Here is a 15,750-nt window from a genome sequence, read left to right as displayed (position 1 = left end):
ACATTCAATAGACAATACACAATAGGTGCAGGAGGAGGCCATTTGGCATTTCGAGCCAGCACCACCATTCACTGGCTGATCATCCACAATCAATTACCTGTTCCTGCCCTCTCCCCATACCCCCTGACTCCACTATCTCTAAGAGCTCTATCTAGCTCTCTCTTCAAAGCATCCAGTGAATTAGCCTCCACTGCCTCTGAGGCAGAGAATTCCACAGATTCACAACCCTCTGGGTGAAGAAAATGTTTCTTCATCTCCGTTCTAAATGGCCTACCCCTTATTCTTAAACTGTGGCTCCTGGTTCTGGACTCCCCCAACATCGGGAACATATTTCCTGCCTCTAGCGTGTCCAATACCTTAATAATGTTTTATGTTTCAGCTGAGTTATTTGTAGGAAGGAACCGCAGATACTGGTTCAAACCAAAGATAGACACTAAAAGCTGGAGTAACTCAGCAGAACGGACAGCATCTCTGGAGGGAAGGAATGGGTGACGTTTCAGGTCTGAAGAAGGGTCTCGACCAGAAACGTCACCCATTCCTTCTCTCCAAAGATGCTGCCTGTCCCGTTGAGTTGCTCCAGCTTTTTGCGTCTAACTTAACTTGTCTTCAGTCATCAATCTTAAACTTTGCTTTAACTTTCTCTCTCAATCTCCCGTTCATCCGAAAAAAATATATTCCTTCCTTTTCCATAAGTGACGTTGGACAGGTCCGTTTGTCATTTGTACTGCTCTCATCTCCTGCTGACATCTTCCCCAATCTACTTGATTTAAGGCTCGCTTCATTCTCACATGTTCAGCTCCTCCTAAAATATGGCACTGAGATTAAATTATTCACAGCAGTTATCACCTTGAAGGCTCGTAACTCACAATCAGCTGCCACGCTGAGCTCCGACACGGTTGCCAGAACTGGAGTCCATAAATAAGTGCTCGCGACTCATAAAACCAGTGGCACGTTCAGGAGAAAACGCTTTACGCAGAGAGTGGTGGGAAAGTGCAGCACGCTGTCACAAGCTGCGTAAATATGATTTGCACTTCAGGTAAACGCGCGAAGGGGGGGGGGCAAAGAATATCTGCGTAGTCTTAGAAAAAGAAAGGTCAAACGGTCAAATAGAATTAGATGAGAAAGGTCAAATAAAAATGCTCAATGGAGCTCAAATACTCAAATGAAGCACATACATTATGACCACTGACAGTGAAGTGAATAACATTGATTTCTTGTAACAATGGCACCTGTCAAGGGGTGCGATATATTAGGCAGCAAGTGAACAGTCAATAGTCAATAGTCAATTTTATTTGTCACATACACATAAATGTGCAGTGAAATTAAAGAATACCCACAGTCCAACAATAAGAGCAATAAAAATAAGCAATAACACACACAATCATAACAAAATGAAACATCCATCACAGTGAGTCTCCTCCAGTCCCCTCCTCACTGTGATGGAAGGCCAGAATGTATTTTCTCTTCCCCTACCGTCTTCTCCCACGGTCAGGCTGTTGAAGTTGCCACATTCCAGGCCGCGCCGGACGGTGAAAGGCCCACAGCGGGCCGACCCAAACCCCGCGATACGGGGTGGGCCAAGATGCCACCGCTGCACGTCGGGGCGATCGTGGCTCCCGACATTGAAGCTCCCGCCGGGCAGGGAAAATCCCGCGGCCTATTTCAGGCCGCGCCGGACGGTGAAAGGTCCGCGGCGGGTCGACCCAAGCCCTGCGATTCGCGGTGGGTGAAGACGCTGCCGCTGCCAGAGCTCCCGATGTCGGCCCCCACTCAGGGCAGGGGCTGCGAGCTTCTGACGTCCCCGCGGCCGGAGCCTCCACACGCGAGTCCCAGGTGGAGGCCGCGAGCTCCAGGTGCATGGCCGGTGGTAGGCCGCAGCGGGAACGGAGACACGGCCCAGAACAAAAGGGTGCGTCTTCGCTGGGAAGAGACAATTTTACATTTACAGTTCCCGTTTCCCCCCCCCCCCCCCCCCCCCCATAGTACACAACCCCAAAAAACGACATCACATTTACACTACAATCAAGACAAAAAAACAACATAAAACACAAAGACAGACGGACTGCAGGTACACCACTTCTGCTTGGGCAGCGCAGACGCAGTTCTTGAAGTTGATGTGTTGGATGCAGGAGAAATGGGCAGGAGTAAAGACCAAGCGACTTTGACAAGGGCCAAATTGTTATGGCCAGACGACTGGGTCAGAGCATCTCTGAAATGGCAAGGCTTGTGGGGTGCTCCCGGTCAGCAGTGGTGAGTACCGACCAACGACAGTGGTCCGAGGAGGGACAAACCACAAACCGGCGACAGACAGGGTGTTGGGCGCCCAAGGTTCATCGATGCGCGAGGGCAACGAAGGCTATCCTGTCTGGTCCGAACCATCAGAACGTCGACTGTGGCACAAGTCACAGAAAATGTTAATGGTGGTCACGGGAGGAATGTGTCACAATACACAGTGCATCGCACCCTGCTGCGTATGGGGCTGCACACGGAGGACCAACAGCATATTAGGCAGGTGGTCATAATGTTTTGGCTCATTAGGTCATAGAAACATAGGAAACATAGAAAATAGGTGCAGGAGTAGGCCATTCGGCCCTTCGAGCCTGCACCGCCATTCAATATGATCATGGCTGATCATCCAGCTCAGTATCCTGTACCTGCCTTCTCTCCATACCCCCTGATCTCTTTAGCAAAAAGGGCCACATCTAACTCCCTCTTAAATATAGCCAATGAACTGGCCTCAACTACCTTCTGTGGCAGAGAATTCCACAGACTCACCACTCTCTGTGTGAAGAAATGTTTTCTCATCTCGGTCCTAAAAGATTTCCCCCTTATCCTTAAGCTGTGACCCCTGGTTCTGGACTCCCCCAACATCGGGAACAATCTTCCCGCATCTAGCCTCTCCAACCCCTTAAGAATTTTATATGTTTCTATAAGATCCCCCCTCAGTCTTCTAAATTCCAGCGAGTACAAGCCCAGTCTATCCAGTCTTTCCTCATATGTAAGTCCCGCCATCCCAGGGATCAATCTGGTGAACCTTCTCTGTACTCCCTCTAAGGCAAGAACGTCTTTCCTCAGGTTAGGAGACCAAAACTGCACACAATACTCCAGGTATTGTGTTTTGGCTGATCGGTGTATATGGCGGTCACGGTGGCGCAGCGGTAGAGTTGCTGCCTCACAGCGCTTACGGCGCCAACGATCCGGGTGGGATCCCGACTACGGGTGCCGTCTGTACGGAGTTTGTACGTTCTCCCCGTGACCTGCGTGGTTTTTCTCCGAGATCTTCATCTTCCTCCGACACTGCAAAGACGTACAGGTTTGTAGGTTAATTGGCTTGGCAAATGTAAAAATTGTCCCCAGTGTGTGTGTTGGATAGTGTTAGTGTGCGGGGATCGCTGGTCGGCGCGGACTCGGTGGGTCGAAGGGCCCGTTTCCGCGCTGTATCTCTAAACTCAACAAAACTAAATATATTTACCAGTGACTGGTCAGCCAAACAGTAAAAGATTTGGGAAAAAAAAACTTTTATTTTTTTCTCTCAAGGGTTTTGAATCACAAAAAAAAATTTTAAAGGGAAAATTCTGTACATGTTTCGAGAATAGCTCAGCCTATTTTGACAGGAAGATCTTTTGGCAATACTTTTACTGTTTGTTTCCCCTGTGTCAAATATATTGTGTGTAATTACTTTACTTAATTATACTAATTCTAACTAACGAGGAACATTAAGCTTTCAGGGTTTGGTTATTTCATATTATTGCACGTCTCCAATAATAGACTTTGATCTCCAGTGGCACAGAGACTTAATGACCCATCAGCATCCAGTAAATATTCCTGTCGCTGTGACATCACACAATTTTCATTTACTTTCAAAAATAATGTTATTGTCCTTTTTGATTGCTTATCTTGGATTTGCCTGCAGTCCGTCTGTCTTTTGTGTTTTTTGTTGTTTTTGTCTGAATTGTAGTTTAATATGATGTAGTGTTGTATGTTATGTTTTGGGGGGGGGGGGGGGGGGGGGGTGGGAGGGAACGGGAACTGTAACATTCTCTCTCCAGAACGGAGACGTGACCTTTGTTCTGTGTCGTGTCTCCGTTCCCGTTGCGGCCTACCACCGGCCATTCACCTGGGAACACCTGGGGCTCTGGTTCGCAGAGCCCGCGGCGCGGACTCACCACCTGTGGCGCTGGCTGCCTGCGGATGTTGCGGGCGCGGCTGCGACTCGTCTCCGGAGGCTCCGGCGCGGGCCGCGTGGACGTCGGAAGCCCGCAGACCCCTGGATGGGGGCCGACATCGGGAGCACCGGCAGCGGCAGAGGCAACGTGTTCGCCCGCCCCGAATCGCGGGGCTTGGGTCGGCCCGCCACGGACCTTTCACCGTCCGGCGCGGCCTGAAATAGGCCGTTGACCTTTCACCGCCCAGCGGGGGCTTCAATATCGGGAGCCCCGACCGCCCCGACGTGGCAACTCCAACAGCCTGACCGCGGGAGAAGACGGCAGGGAAGAGAAAAAGACATTCTGGCCTTCCATCACAGTGAGGAGGGACTGGAGGAGACTCACTGTGATGGATGTTTCTTTTTGTTTGGTGTTAGTTGTGATTGTATGTGTTATTGCATTTTTATTGATTAATCTTATTGGTCTTATTGTTCAACTGTGGGTAATGTTTCATTTCACTACACATTTATGTGTATGTAACAAATAAACGACTATTGATTGACTATTGACTTGGACCAGTACATGTGTAGGGAAAAAAAACCTGCAGACGCTGGTTTACACCAAAGATAGACACAAAATGCTGGTGTAACTCAATACGGCAGGCAGCATCTCGGCAGAGAAGGAATGGGCGACGTTTCGGGTCGAGAAGACTGAAGAAGGGTCTCGACCCGAACCGTCACCCATTCCTTTTCTCCCGAGATGCAGCCTGACCCGCTGAGTTACTCCAGCATTTTGTTTACCAGTACTTGGATAGTACTCACATTCATAAGCGATAGGAGCAGAATTAGGCCATTTGGCCCATTGAGTCTACTCCGACATTTATAGAGTCATAGTGTCATAGAGTGATACAGTGTGGAAACAGGCCCTTCGGCCCAACTCGCCCACACCGGCCAAAATGTCCCAGCTACACTAGTCCCACCTGCCTGCGCTTGGTCCATAACCCTCCATACCTGTCCTAACCATGTACCTGTCCAACTGATTCTTAAATGATGGGATAGTCCCAGCCTCAACTACCTCCTCTGGCAGCTTGTTCCATACACCTACCACCCTTTGTGTGAGAAAGCTACCCCTCAGATTCCTATTAAATCTTTTCCCCTTCACCTTGAACCTATGTCCTCTGGTCCTCGATTCCCCTACTTTGGGAAAGAGCTTCTGTGCATCTACCCGATCTATTCCTCTCATGATTTTATACACCTCTATAAGATCTCCCCTCATCCTCCTGTGCTTCAAGGAATAGAAACACACCTTCTCCCTGTAGCTCACACCCTCTAGTCCTGGCAACATCCTCGTAAATCTCCGAACTCTTTCAAGCTTGACAAGATCTTTCCTTTAACATGGTGCCCGGAACTGAGCACAATATTCTAAATGCGGTCTCACCAACGTCTTATACAACTGCAACATGACCTCCACAACCTCTATACTCAATACTCTGACTGATGAAGGCCAAAGTGTCAAAATCCTTTTTGACCACCTTATCTACCTGCGACTCAACCTTCAAGGAACCATGCACCTGTACTCCTAGATCACCTCTGCTCTACAACACTGCCCAGAGGCCTACCATTCAATCATGGCTGATCTATCTGTCCCTCTCGACCCCATTCTCTTGCTTTCTCCCCACATGTCACCGTCTATATCTCTCGTTTCCCTTACCACTAACTAGTCTGAAGAAGGGTCTCGACCAGAAACGTCACCCATTCCTTCTCTCCAGAGATGTTGCCTATCCCACTGAGTCACTCCAGCCTATCTAAAGGATGGGGAAGGGTTTAGAGGTAAGAGGGCCTAAAGGCAAGCAAATGGGTCCTGCATGGAAACATAGAAAACATAGAAAATAGGTGCCATTTGGCCCTTCGAGCCAGCACCGCCATTCATTGTGAATCCATTGAAGGAAGCAAGTTAAGACGGCAAATTGCACATATCTATATGCAGAGTGTGTTAAGCAATTAAATCAAAAAAGATAAATAAGCAAGAGGGTTGAACTAAGAATATTTCGTGGCAAAAAACGCAAAATGCTGGAGGAACTCAGCGGGTCGGGCAGCATCTGCGGTGGGAACGGACAAGTGACGTTTCGGGTCGGGACCCTTCTTCAGACTGCTGAGGCACGGGGGGGGGGGGGGGAGAAAACCTGGAAGAGAGAGATGGGGAGAGATGGTGATCCTTTTTCACACAAAGCGTGGTGGGTATGTGGAACGAGCTGCCAGAGGATGTAGTTGAGGCAGGGACTATCCCAATGTTTAAGAAACAGACAGGTACATGGATAGGACAGGTTTGGAGGGATATGGGCCAAACGCGGGCAGGTGGGACTAGGGTAGCTGGGACATTTTGGCCAGTGTGGGCAAGTTGGGCAGAAAGGCCTGTTTCCACACTGCACCATTCTTTGACTCAATGGCAGGACAAACCCTGACGAGTGATAGGTGGATACCAGTGGGGAGGGGGTGTTTGACAGGGTGAGGTATGTGACAAAGGGAAATATTTTCTCAGGGCAATATATAAAATAAGAGAATAAGAGGAGATCTTATCGAAACGTATAAGATTATTAAGGGGTTGGACACGTTAGAGGCAGGAAACATGTTCCCAATGTTGGGGGAGTCCAGAACCAGGGGCCACAGTTTAAGAATAAGGGGTAGGCTATTTAGAACTGAGATGAGGAAAAACTTTTTCAGTCAGAGAATTGTGAATCTGTGGAATTCTCTGCCTCAGAAGGCAGTGGAGGCCAATTCTCTGATTGCATTCAAGAGAGAGCTGGATAGAGCTCTTAAGGATAGCGGAGTCAGGGGGTATGGGGAGAAGGCAGGAACGGGGTACTGATTGGGAATGATCAGCCATGATCACATTGAATGGCGGTGCTGGCTCGAAGGGCCGAATGGCCTCCTCCTGCACCTATTGTCTATTGTCTAAGGTGCAACATCTTTACATTCCAACAATCATCTTAAAATCAGTTACCAGTGGAACTGTGAAGAAGAAGTCATCACTCAGATGATCTACATACATGATGAATGGGCCAATACGGGAATTGCAAGATTAAAATCCAAGTTTCTTTATAACATCAACTCTACTGAGAAATTTGTTGAAAGAGTATTGTGTTCACTTTTGGTCACCCTGTTAGAGAAAAGGTGCCTTTATGCTGGAAAGAATGCAGAGAAGATTTAAGTTGATAAGTTCATCAAATAAAATAAAATATCACGGTGCTGTTTTTAATTCTGCATTGTATTTGTCTAAAGTTTAGTTTAGTTCACAAATGTTTTAAGTTCTAGGAGCAGAATTAGGCCATTCGGCCCATCAAGTCTACTCCGCCATTCAATCATGGCTGATCTATCTCTCTCTCCTAACCCCATTCTCCTGCCTTCTCCCCATGACCCCTGACACCCGTACTAATCAGGAATCTACAAGGATGTTGCCAGGACTCGAGGGCCTGAACTACAGGGAGAGGTTGGGGCAGGCTGGGACTTTATTCCTTGGAGCGCAGGAGGATATGGGGCGATATAATAAGGATGTACAAGATCGTGAATGGCACGATCAGGTGAATGCACAGTCTTTTTCCAAAGATATGGAGGATCGAGAACTAGAGGACATAGGTTTAAGGTGAGAGGGGAAAGATTTAATAGGAACCTGAGGAGCAATGTTTTCAAAGGGTGGTGGTAGATGCATCAAGCTGCCAGAGGAGGTATAACCATATAACAACTACAGCACGGAAACAGGCCCGTTCGGCCCTTCCAGTCCACGCCGACCATTCTCCCTGACCTAGTCTCATCTACCTGCACTCAGACCATAACCCTCTAATCCCCTCTTATCCATATACCTATCCAATTTACTCTTAAATAATAAAATCAAGCCAGCCTCCACCACTTCCACCGGAAGCCCATTCCATACAGCCACCACCCTCTGAGTAAAGAAGTTCCCCCTCATGTTACCCCTAAACTTTTGTCCCTCAATTCTGAAGCTATGTCCCCTTGTTGGAATCTTCCCCACTCTCAAAGGGAAAAGCCTACCCACGTCAACTCTGTCCGTCCCTCTCAAAATTTTAAAAACCTCTATCAAGTCCCCCCTCAACCTTCTACGCTCCAAAGAATAAAGACCCAACCTGTTCAACCCCTCTCTGTAGCTTAAGTGCTGAAACCCAGGCAACATTCTAGTAAATCTCCTCTGTACCCTCTCCATTTTGTCGACAGTTAAGGCAGGTACTTTAACAATATTTTGAAAAGATATTTACGGAGGTTGATGGATCAGAAAGCTATTGAGGGATATGGGCCAACCTTCAGCAGTTGGGGAATCTTGGTCAGCACGGATGAGTTGGGCCGAAGGGCCTGTTTCCGTGCTGTACGAATCTATGACTTTAAGCATAGACTCCATGAGAAGTACAATCCCTCCATCGGTTAAAAAGAAAATTAAGGATGGTGTCAGTTTGAAAAGATGTTTTCAAAAGAGGATTGCAAAGATTGGTGGCCGGCCGCAGAACTGGGAAGATGTTCAAATCCAGAAAACCATGGCTGGAAAGAAAGGAGTAATTTGATTACGGGAACCGAGTAACCAGATGTGTAAAGTGGACATAATTACGATAAATATCTTTAAAAAAAGCAGAACTAAAACATACTTTGGTGCCTTGGAGAATAACACTGGGGATCTAACTAAAGGAAGTGAAGAAATGATGGATCTTTGAACCAATATTCTGTTTCTGTCTTCAGAGTAGAAGACATTAAAGTCATCGCAAGTGTGGCCGAGCATCAGGGGACAGAGTGTGAGCTGTATCACTTGGGAGAGCACACTCAGCAAACTGAAAGCTGAGAAGTCCCTTGGAGCTGATGGTTTGCTGGGCTGGGCTGGGCTGGGCTGGGCTGGACTGGGCTGGGCTGGGCTGGGCTGGGCTGGGCTGGGAGGAAGGTTGGAAGAGATGGTGGTTCTAAAGCCTGAGCTAAGTAGCGCCTGTAGAGATGTGTGTGTGTGTGTGTGTGTGTGTGTGTGTGTGTGTGTGTGTGTGTGTGTGTGTGTGTGTGAGTGGTGTGTGTGTGTGTGTGTGTGCGTGTGTGTGTGTGTGTGTGTGTGTGTGTGTGTGTGTGTGTGTGTGTGTGTGTGTGTGTGGTGTGTGTGGGAGTTGTGTGTGTGTGTGTGTGTGTGTGTGTGTGTGTGTGTGTGTGTGTGTGTGTGTGTGTGTGTGTGTGTGTGTGTGTGTGTGTGTGTGTGTGTGTGTGTGTGTGTGTGTGTGTGTGTGTGTGTGGGAGTGGTGTGTGTGTGTGTGTGTGTGCGCGCGTTACTTGTGATTTGCCAAAGTTCCCACATCCTGAGAGCCACCAAGCAGATTAGAGAGCCCCTCCCTTGGTCCGAGGCAGACCGGAGACAGATTGGCAAGAGCTACAACAGCCCAATTATCATCTGGACAAGATTCAAGCCAATCATTCGGGTCAAAGAAAGTCAGGATGTTGAGACAATCATAACACAATCGAAAAGCGTCAACACAGCTTCCAGCTGCACGGCACATCTCCAGCCAGTGAGGCCTGCTCACAACTTCCTGCACAGAAACGATGGACATCTAAATCTGTTCTTGTTCTGTCCTCTCAGACTCCAGTAAAGTTGACCGCACTTTGCTGGCTTTACCTTGCACTAAACGTCATTCCCTTTAACCTGTATCTGTGCACTGTAAACGGCTGGATTGTAATCACGTATTGTCTTTCCGCTAACTGGCTAGCACGCAACAAAAAAACTTTTCACTGTAAAGTGACAATAAACTAAACTGAACTCTCCAGGATCAAAATTACTTCAGGAATTGTATCTCTGCACTAAACTAGACTAAATATCAGCTCGAAACCGATGAAATCTACAATCCCGATCCGCGTCAATGTTCCAATATCTAAAGGGGCTGCTCCTTGCATTCTGCCCGCACTTCAGATGGGGGTACGGGGAGAAGGCAGGAACGGGGTACTGATTGTGAATGATCAGCCATGATCACATTGAATGGTGGTGCTGGCTCGAAGGGCCAAATGGCCTCCTCCTGCACCTATTGTCTATTGTCTATTCACACCCACCACCCTCATGTTTGGACACCCTGTGCGTAGGGGAGAGGGTGGGGGTGGGGGGGGGCTGAAGATGTCCTGGTTGGGTTGGGTTGCTCCTGGGCCTGGCCAAGCTGGCCATCCGCGAGTCACGGCGCCAGGCGGAAGAGGGCACTGCCCGAGCCGGCTGCCTGCCCCTTTTCCGGGGGTTACGTCCGTCCGTGCCCGGGTGGTGTCGGAGAGGGACTGCGCGCTGTCCACGGGCACCCTGGGGGATTTCCGGGACCGCTGGGCACCGCGGGGGGGTGGAATGCATCCTGGACAAGGCGGCACGGTGGCGCAGCGGTAGAGTTGCTGCCTTACAGCGAATGCAGCGCCGGAGACCCGGATTCGATCCTGACTACGGGCGCCGTCTGTACGGAGTTTGTACGTTCTCCCCGTGACCTGCGTGGGTTTTCTCCGAGATCTTCGGTTTCCTCCCACACTCCAAAGATGTGCAGGTACGTAGGTTAATTGGCTTGGTAAATATAAAAACTGTCCGTAGTGGGTATAGGATAGTCTTAGTGTGTGGGGATCGCTGGGCGGCACGGACCCGGTGGGCCGAAGGGCCAGTTTCTACGCTGTATCTCTAAATCTAAAAAAAAATCAAAGAGTGCAAGACAGTTATTTAACACTCAGTGTATTTGATATTGAAGAATATTGGTTTGACTTTGTACTCCGGTGGTGGGTTTGTTAGTATTGTTTTGCATTGTACATATTATTCTTGATTTTTGGTTAAAGAAAATTGCAGCTGAAGTTTGAAGACTCGGCAGCAAAGTTCCGAGCGGCAGCTTTGGGCTTTTGACCCCATCGTACAGGAAAGAGAGACTGGTGTTAAATGGAGAAAGAACAGAGAAACAGAGGGCGGTCACGGTGGCGCAGCGGTAGAGTTGCTGCCTCACAGCGAATGCAGCGCCGGAGACCCGGGTTCCATCCCGACTACGGGCGCCGTCTGTACGGAGTTTGTACGTTCTCCCCGTGACCTGCGTGGGTTTTCTCCGAGATCCTCGGTTTCTTCCCACCCTCCAAAGACGTGCAGGTTTGTAGGTTAATTGGCTTGGTATAAATGTAAAAATTGTCCCTGGTGTGTGTAGGATAGCGTTAGTGTGCGGGGATCGCTGGTCGGCGCGGACCCGGTGGGCCGAAAGGGCCTGTTTCCGTACGTATCTCTGATCTAAACGAAACTAAACCCTCTTAGGGTGGGTCTATTCCACACAGTTATCCAGGCGTCACTCCTTGCTGAAACCTCCTGTCCTGAAGGTGTTAGAGTGAGTGAGTGATAGTTGGAGGCACGCCAGACATTGGCACTACCAGCCTAAGCCATCGTGCTCTGGGTCTCACCCACCACCTACACCTTCACTCACTCGAAGGAAAGATTCCTTAGCTGGGAGGAATAACCAAGAGTAGGGGAAAAAAACCTCAGATGCTGGTTTAAATCGAAGGTAGAGACAAAATGCTGGAGTAACTCAACGGGACAGGGAGCACCTATCCATGGTCCCCAGACATGCTGCCTGAACCCCTGAGTTACTCCAGCACTCTGTGAAACGTCACCTATCCATGTTCCCCACAGATGCTGCCTGACCCGCTGAGTTACTCCAGCACTCTGTGAAACGTCACCTATCCATGTTCTCCACAGATGCTGCCTGACCTGCTGAGTCGCTCCAGTATTTCGTGTCTACCTAGGAATAACCAAGAGTTCAAGCAAGAGTGTTTTATTGTCGTGTGTCCCAGACGTTCTTACTTGCAGCAGCAGCACAACACAATATGTAAACATGGTGCACTGTGAACAATGCAGCAACATAGACCAAAAGTTCAGTTTGTGTACATACACACATACTCACATATGTATATATACGATATAATATATAATATTTCAGTCATAGACTGAAGAAGGGTCTCGACCCGAAACATCGCCCATTCCTTCTCTCCAGAGATGCTGCCTGTGTTGCTGAGTTTGCTTTGATGTTACCTTCTCCCAACTAACAACGATCTATTGTACATTTTCCTTGATGTTCATCCTCTTTTATCCTGTTTTCACACCTTTCACTTCCTTATCTCTGTATCTCCCACTCCCCTGACATCAGTCTGAAGAAGGGTCCCGACCCGATACGTCACCCATTCCTTCTCTCCAGAGATGCTGCCTGTGTTGCTGAGTTACTCCAGCATTTTGTGTCTATCTTATATTATATAATTAACATCTATTGTTATTGTTGCACTGTTATTGTTTGTCTGTTTGCTTTTATGTGTACGTAGGTTTGTGAGTGTATGTATGTATGTATATATATATATATATATACACACTCACAACCCTACATACACGTAACAAACAAACAATAATCAACAATAACAACAATATCCATATATATACACACACAAAGATAGACGGAAATATATATATACACACACGCACACATTCATATATATACACACACACACATACGCGCACAAAACAAACAACAATAATAATGCAATAATAACAATAATAGTCCATGTGGTTCGGAGTTTATTGGAGGTTGCCGCATTTAATAACCTGATGGCTGCAGGGAAGAAGTTGTTCCTGAGCCTGGACATGCACAGGGGGCTTGTAAATGCTGGAATAAGTGAATGGGTACCAGATATCAGAAAAGGAAAAGGAAATGTCCTGTCTAGTTTTCAGAAGCTGATAATAAGTGTCTTGAAAAATAACTCGAGCAATGGCTGCAGGCAATGTTAGGGCTGGGAAAAGGCTGATAGAATAACAGACAAGAGCACTGTTCATCTTCATTGTTCTTTATCTCTCTACATCATCGCCTATCTCTCTCGTTTCCCTTATCCCTAACCCGTCTGAGGAAGGGTCTCGGCCCGAAACGTCACCCATTCCTTCTCTCCAGAGATGCTGCCCGTCCCGCTGAGTTACTCCTGCATTTTGTTCCAATCTTCAGTTTAAACCAGCATCTGCGGTTCCATCCTAGACAAACACCTTCATCTTCACTGCCTGCTCTGTAGCAAGGTGGCAGCGAAGAAAACGCTTATGTCTCCCATAGCTAAACTCCAGATGTTGTAAACGCCGACTCCCACAAAACCTTCCTCTCTGCCCGCTGTCTTTATTTACGAGGAAGGATGTGCTGGCTCTGGAGAGGGTCCAGAGGAGGTTTACGAGAACGATCCCAGGAATGGGTGGGTTAACATACGATGAGCGTTTGTCAGCACTGGGCCTGTACTCTATGGAGTTTAGAAGAATGAGGAGGGACCTCATTGAAACTTACAGAATAGTGAAAGGCCTGGATAGAGTGGATGTGGAGAGGATGTGTCCACTGGTGGGAGAGTCGAGGACCAGAGGGCACAGCCTCAGAATTAAAGGACGTTCTTTTGGGAAGACGATGAGGAGAAATTTCTTTAGTCAGAGGGGTGGTCAATCAGTGGAATTTATTGCAACAGAAGGCTCTGGAGGCCAAGTCAGTGGGTATCTTTAAGGCGGAGATAGATGGATTGTTGATTAGTGCGGGTGTCAGGGGTGAAGGGGAGAAGGCAGGACAATGGGGTTAGGAGGGATAGATAGATCAGCCATGGTGGAGTAGACGAATGGCCTAATTCTATTCCTATAACTTGTGGACTTGTGAATCTTTACGAGACGTTCAATATTAGACCAGTTGTTGGTCTGGATTGACGCTGAGGTATTACTTCCCATGAAGTGTGTCACACATCTCTCGCACACACGCACACACACACACACACATACACACACACACACACACACACACACACACACACACACACACACACACACACACACACACAGGACTGTGCCCTGGCGAGCTGTGTTTACTGAGAAATTGCTCTCAGGGTTTTCACTCAGTCCTTTTTGGTGTGAAGTCATGTTTGAAGTTTGCTGGAAGCATTTTGATTGAATATTTTAAAACAGGCCATTAAACTCCAACTGACCTGCCCTCATTGGATGTGTTTTTAGTTCTTTATGTATTAAAAAAAACAACGCACAATGCGCTTGATATTTCACAGAAAAGGGGAACCAGTCAGTATAATCTAAACATAGAGGTATATATATTATGGTCTTCCCAAAGGGGTTGTATTGAACTGAAGGTTATTTCCCTGTCAGTTTTGATGCGAGCAGGTATTTGGCAAAGTCTTGCATTGCTTGGAGAAGTGTTTTTTAATGTACCTCCAGCAAGAGATTTACACACACCCCTGTCATTTAGCTATTTAGATGCAATTAAAATCTTTCCCGATTTGATTTCAATTTCAATTTAATGTGTTGGCAAATGAAGCAGGGGATCGTTAGTTCTCGAGCTAATAGATTTTGCTGTTGCAAAAGAATTAACTAAATTTCAAGGTCAGTTAGCTTGAATAATTAGTCAACGTCCTAACGTTTTAAGCTTTGCTTTAAACATTTGATAATAGCCAGACTTGGCGAGCCAGCTGTCTCTCCGTTAGCGATGGCATTGTGAGCGCGGGATTCGCAGTTGATGCTTTGCAGACGTCTGAATTCCAAAGGCTGCCCTGTTCTAAATCAAACTTTTAAAAGACTCCTATCTCTGACAGGTGTTAGTTTTAATTAAAAAGCTTTGCGCTGCGGTCTTGAGTTTCACGGCCATTTTAAAGGAGTTTCCACAAGTTTCCGAGCCCATTAAGCAACCCTGTGTTATCCAACATGGATGTTAATGTTTATATTATCCTGCGTAATATTGCTTTCAACATTAATGATGCCCGTTAGACTACACAATTTCCTTTACCAATGTATCTGTCTCTTTGAGAATTAACTGCATTTCAGTAACACTGAAGCCATTTCATCTTCAAACAAAAGGTGACAAAATAGGAGCCAGTTTCCACGATGATTTAACATTTGTAATGTGATCTCGACTTTACTTTCATAAATTTGGGCTGCTTAGCTTCAAATGCTATATTTGTTATTTATTGTTACGAAACGGCCTCTCCATTTGCCTTGGTAAATGAGAGCATAATACAGCTCATCGCGCAGTTAATAGAATTTTTCTGGTTCACAAGTATTAACAGAATTTCGAGGGTAGTTAACATGCATTATTAGTCGAAGTCCCATCATGCTAAACACTGATTTAAACACAATTGATTCCAGATTAGAAGCTGCAGATATATATTTTTTTATTTTGCAGTAGACCTTAAAGTTTGAAGTAAGAACGTAAGTAAAAATGGTCCATTCAAATTGAAAGTTATAACATTGGAAACAGGCCCTTCGGCCCACCGAGTCCATGCCGACCATCGATCACGGGTGTCGGGGGTTACGGGGAGAAGGCAGGGGAATGGGGTGAGGAGGGAGAGAGAGATCAGCCATGATTGAATGGCGGAGTTGACTTGATGGGCCGAATGGCCTAATTCTGTTGCTAGCACTTATGACCTTATGACCCGTTCGCATAGTTATAGACAATAGACAATAGGTGCAGGAGGAGGCCATTCGGCCCTTCGAGCCAGCACCGCCATTCAATGTGATCAATGTTATATGTTCTGGAACCAGAGGTCATAGATTTAAGGTGAGAGGCGTAAGATCTTATCGAAAC

This window comes from Rhinoraja longicauda, chromosome 13, assembly GCF_053455715.1.
Source record: "Rhinoraja longicauda isolate Sanriku21f chromosome 13, sRhiLon1.1, whole genome shotgun sequence".
Classification (NCBI taxonomy): domain Eukaryota; kingdom Metazoa; phylum Chordata; class Chondrichthyes; order Rajiformes; family Arhynchobatidae; genus Rhinoraja; species Rhinoraja longicauda.
The sequence above is the reverse complement of the archived record's forward strand: the minus strand, read 5'-3'. Positions refer to the sequence as shown.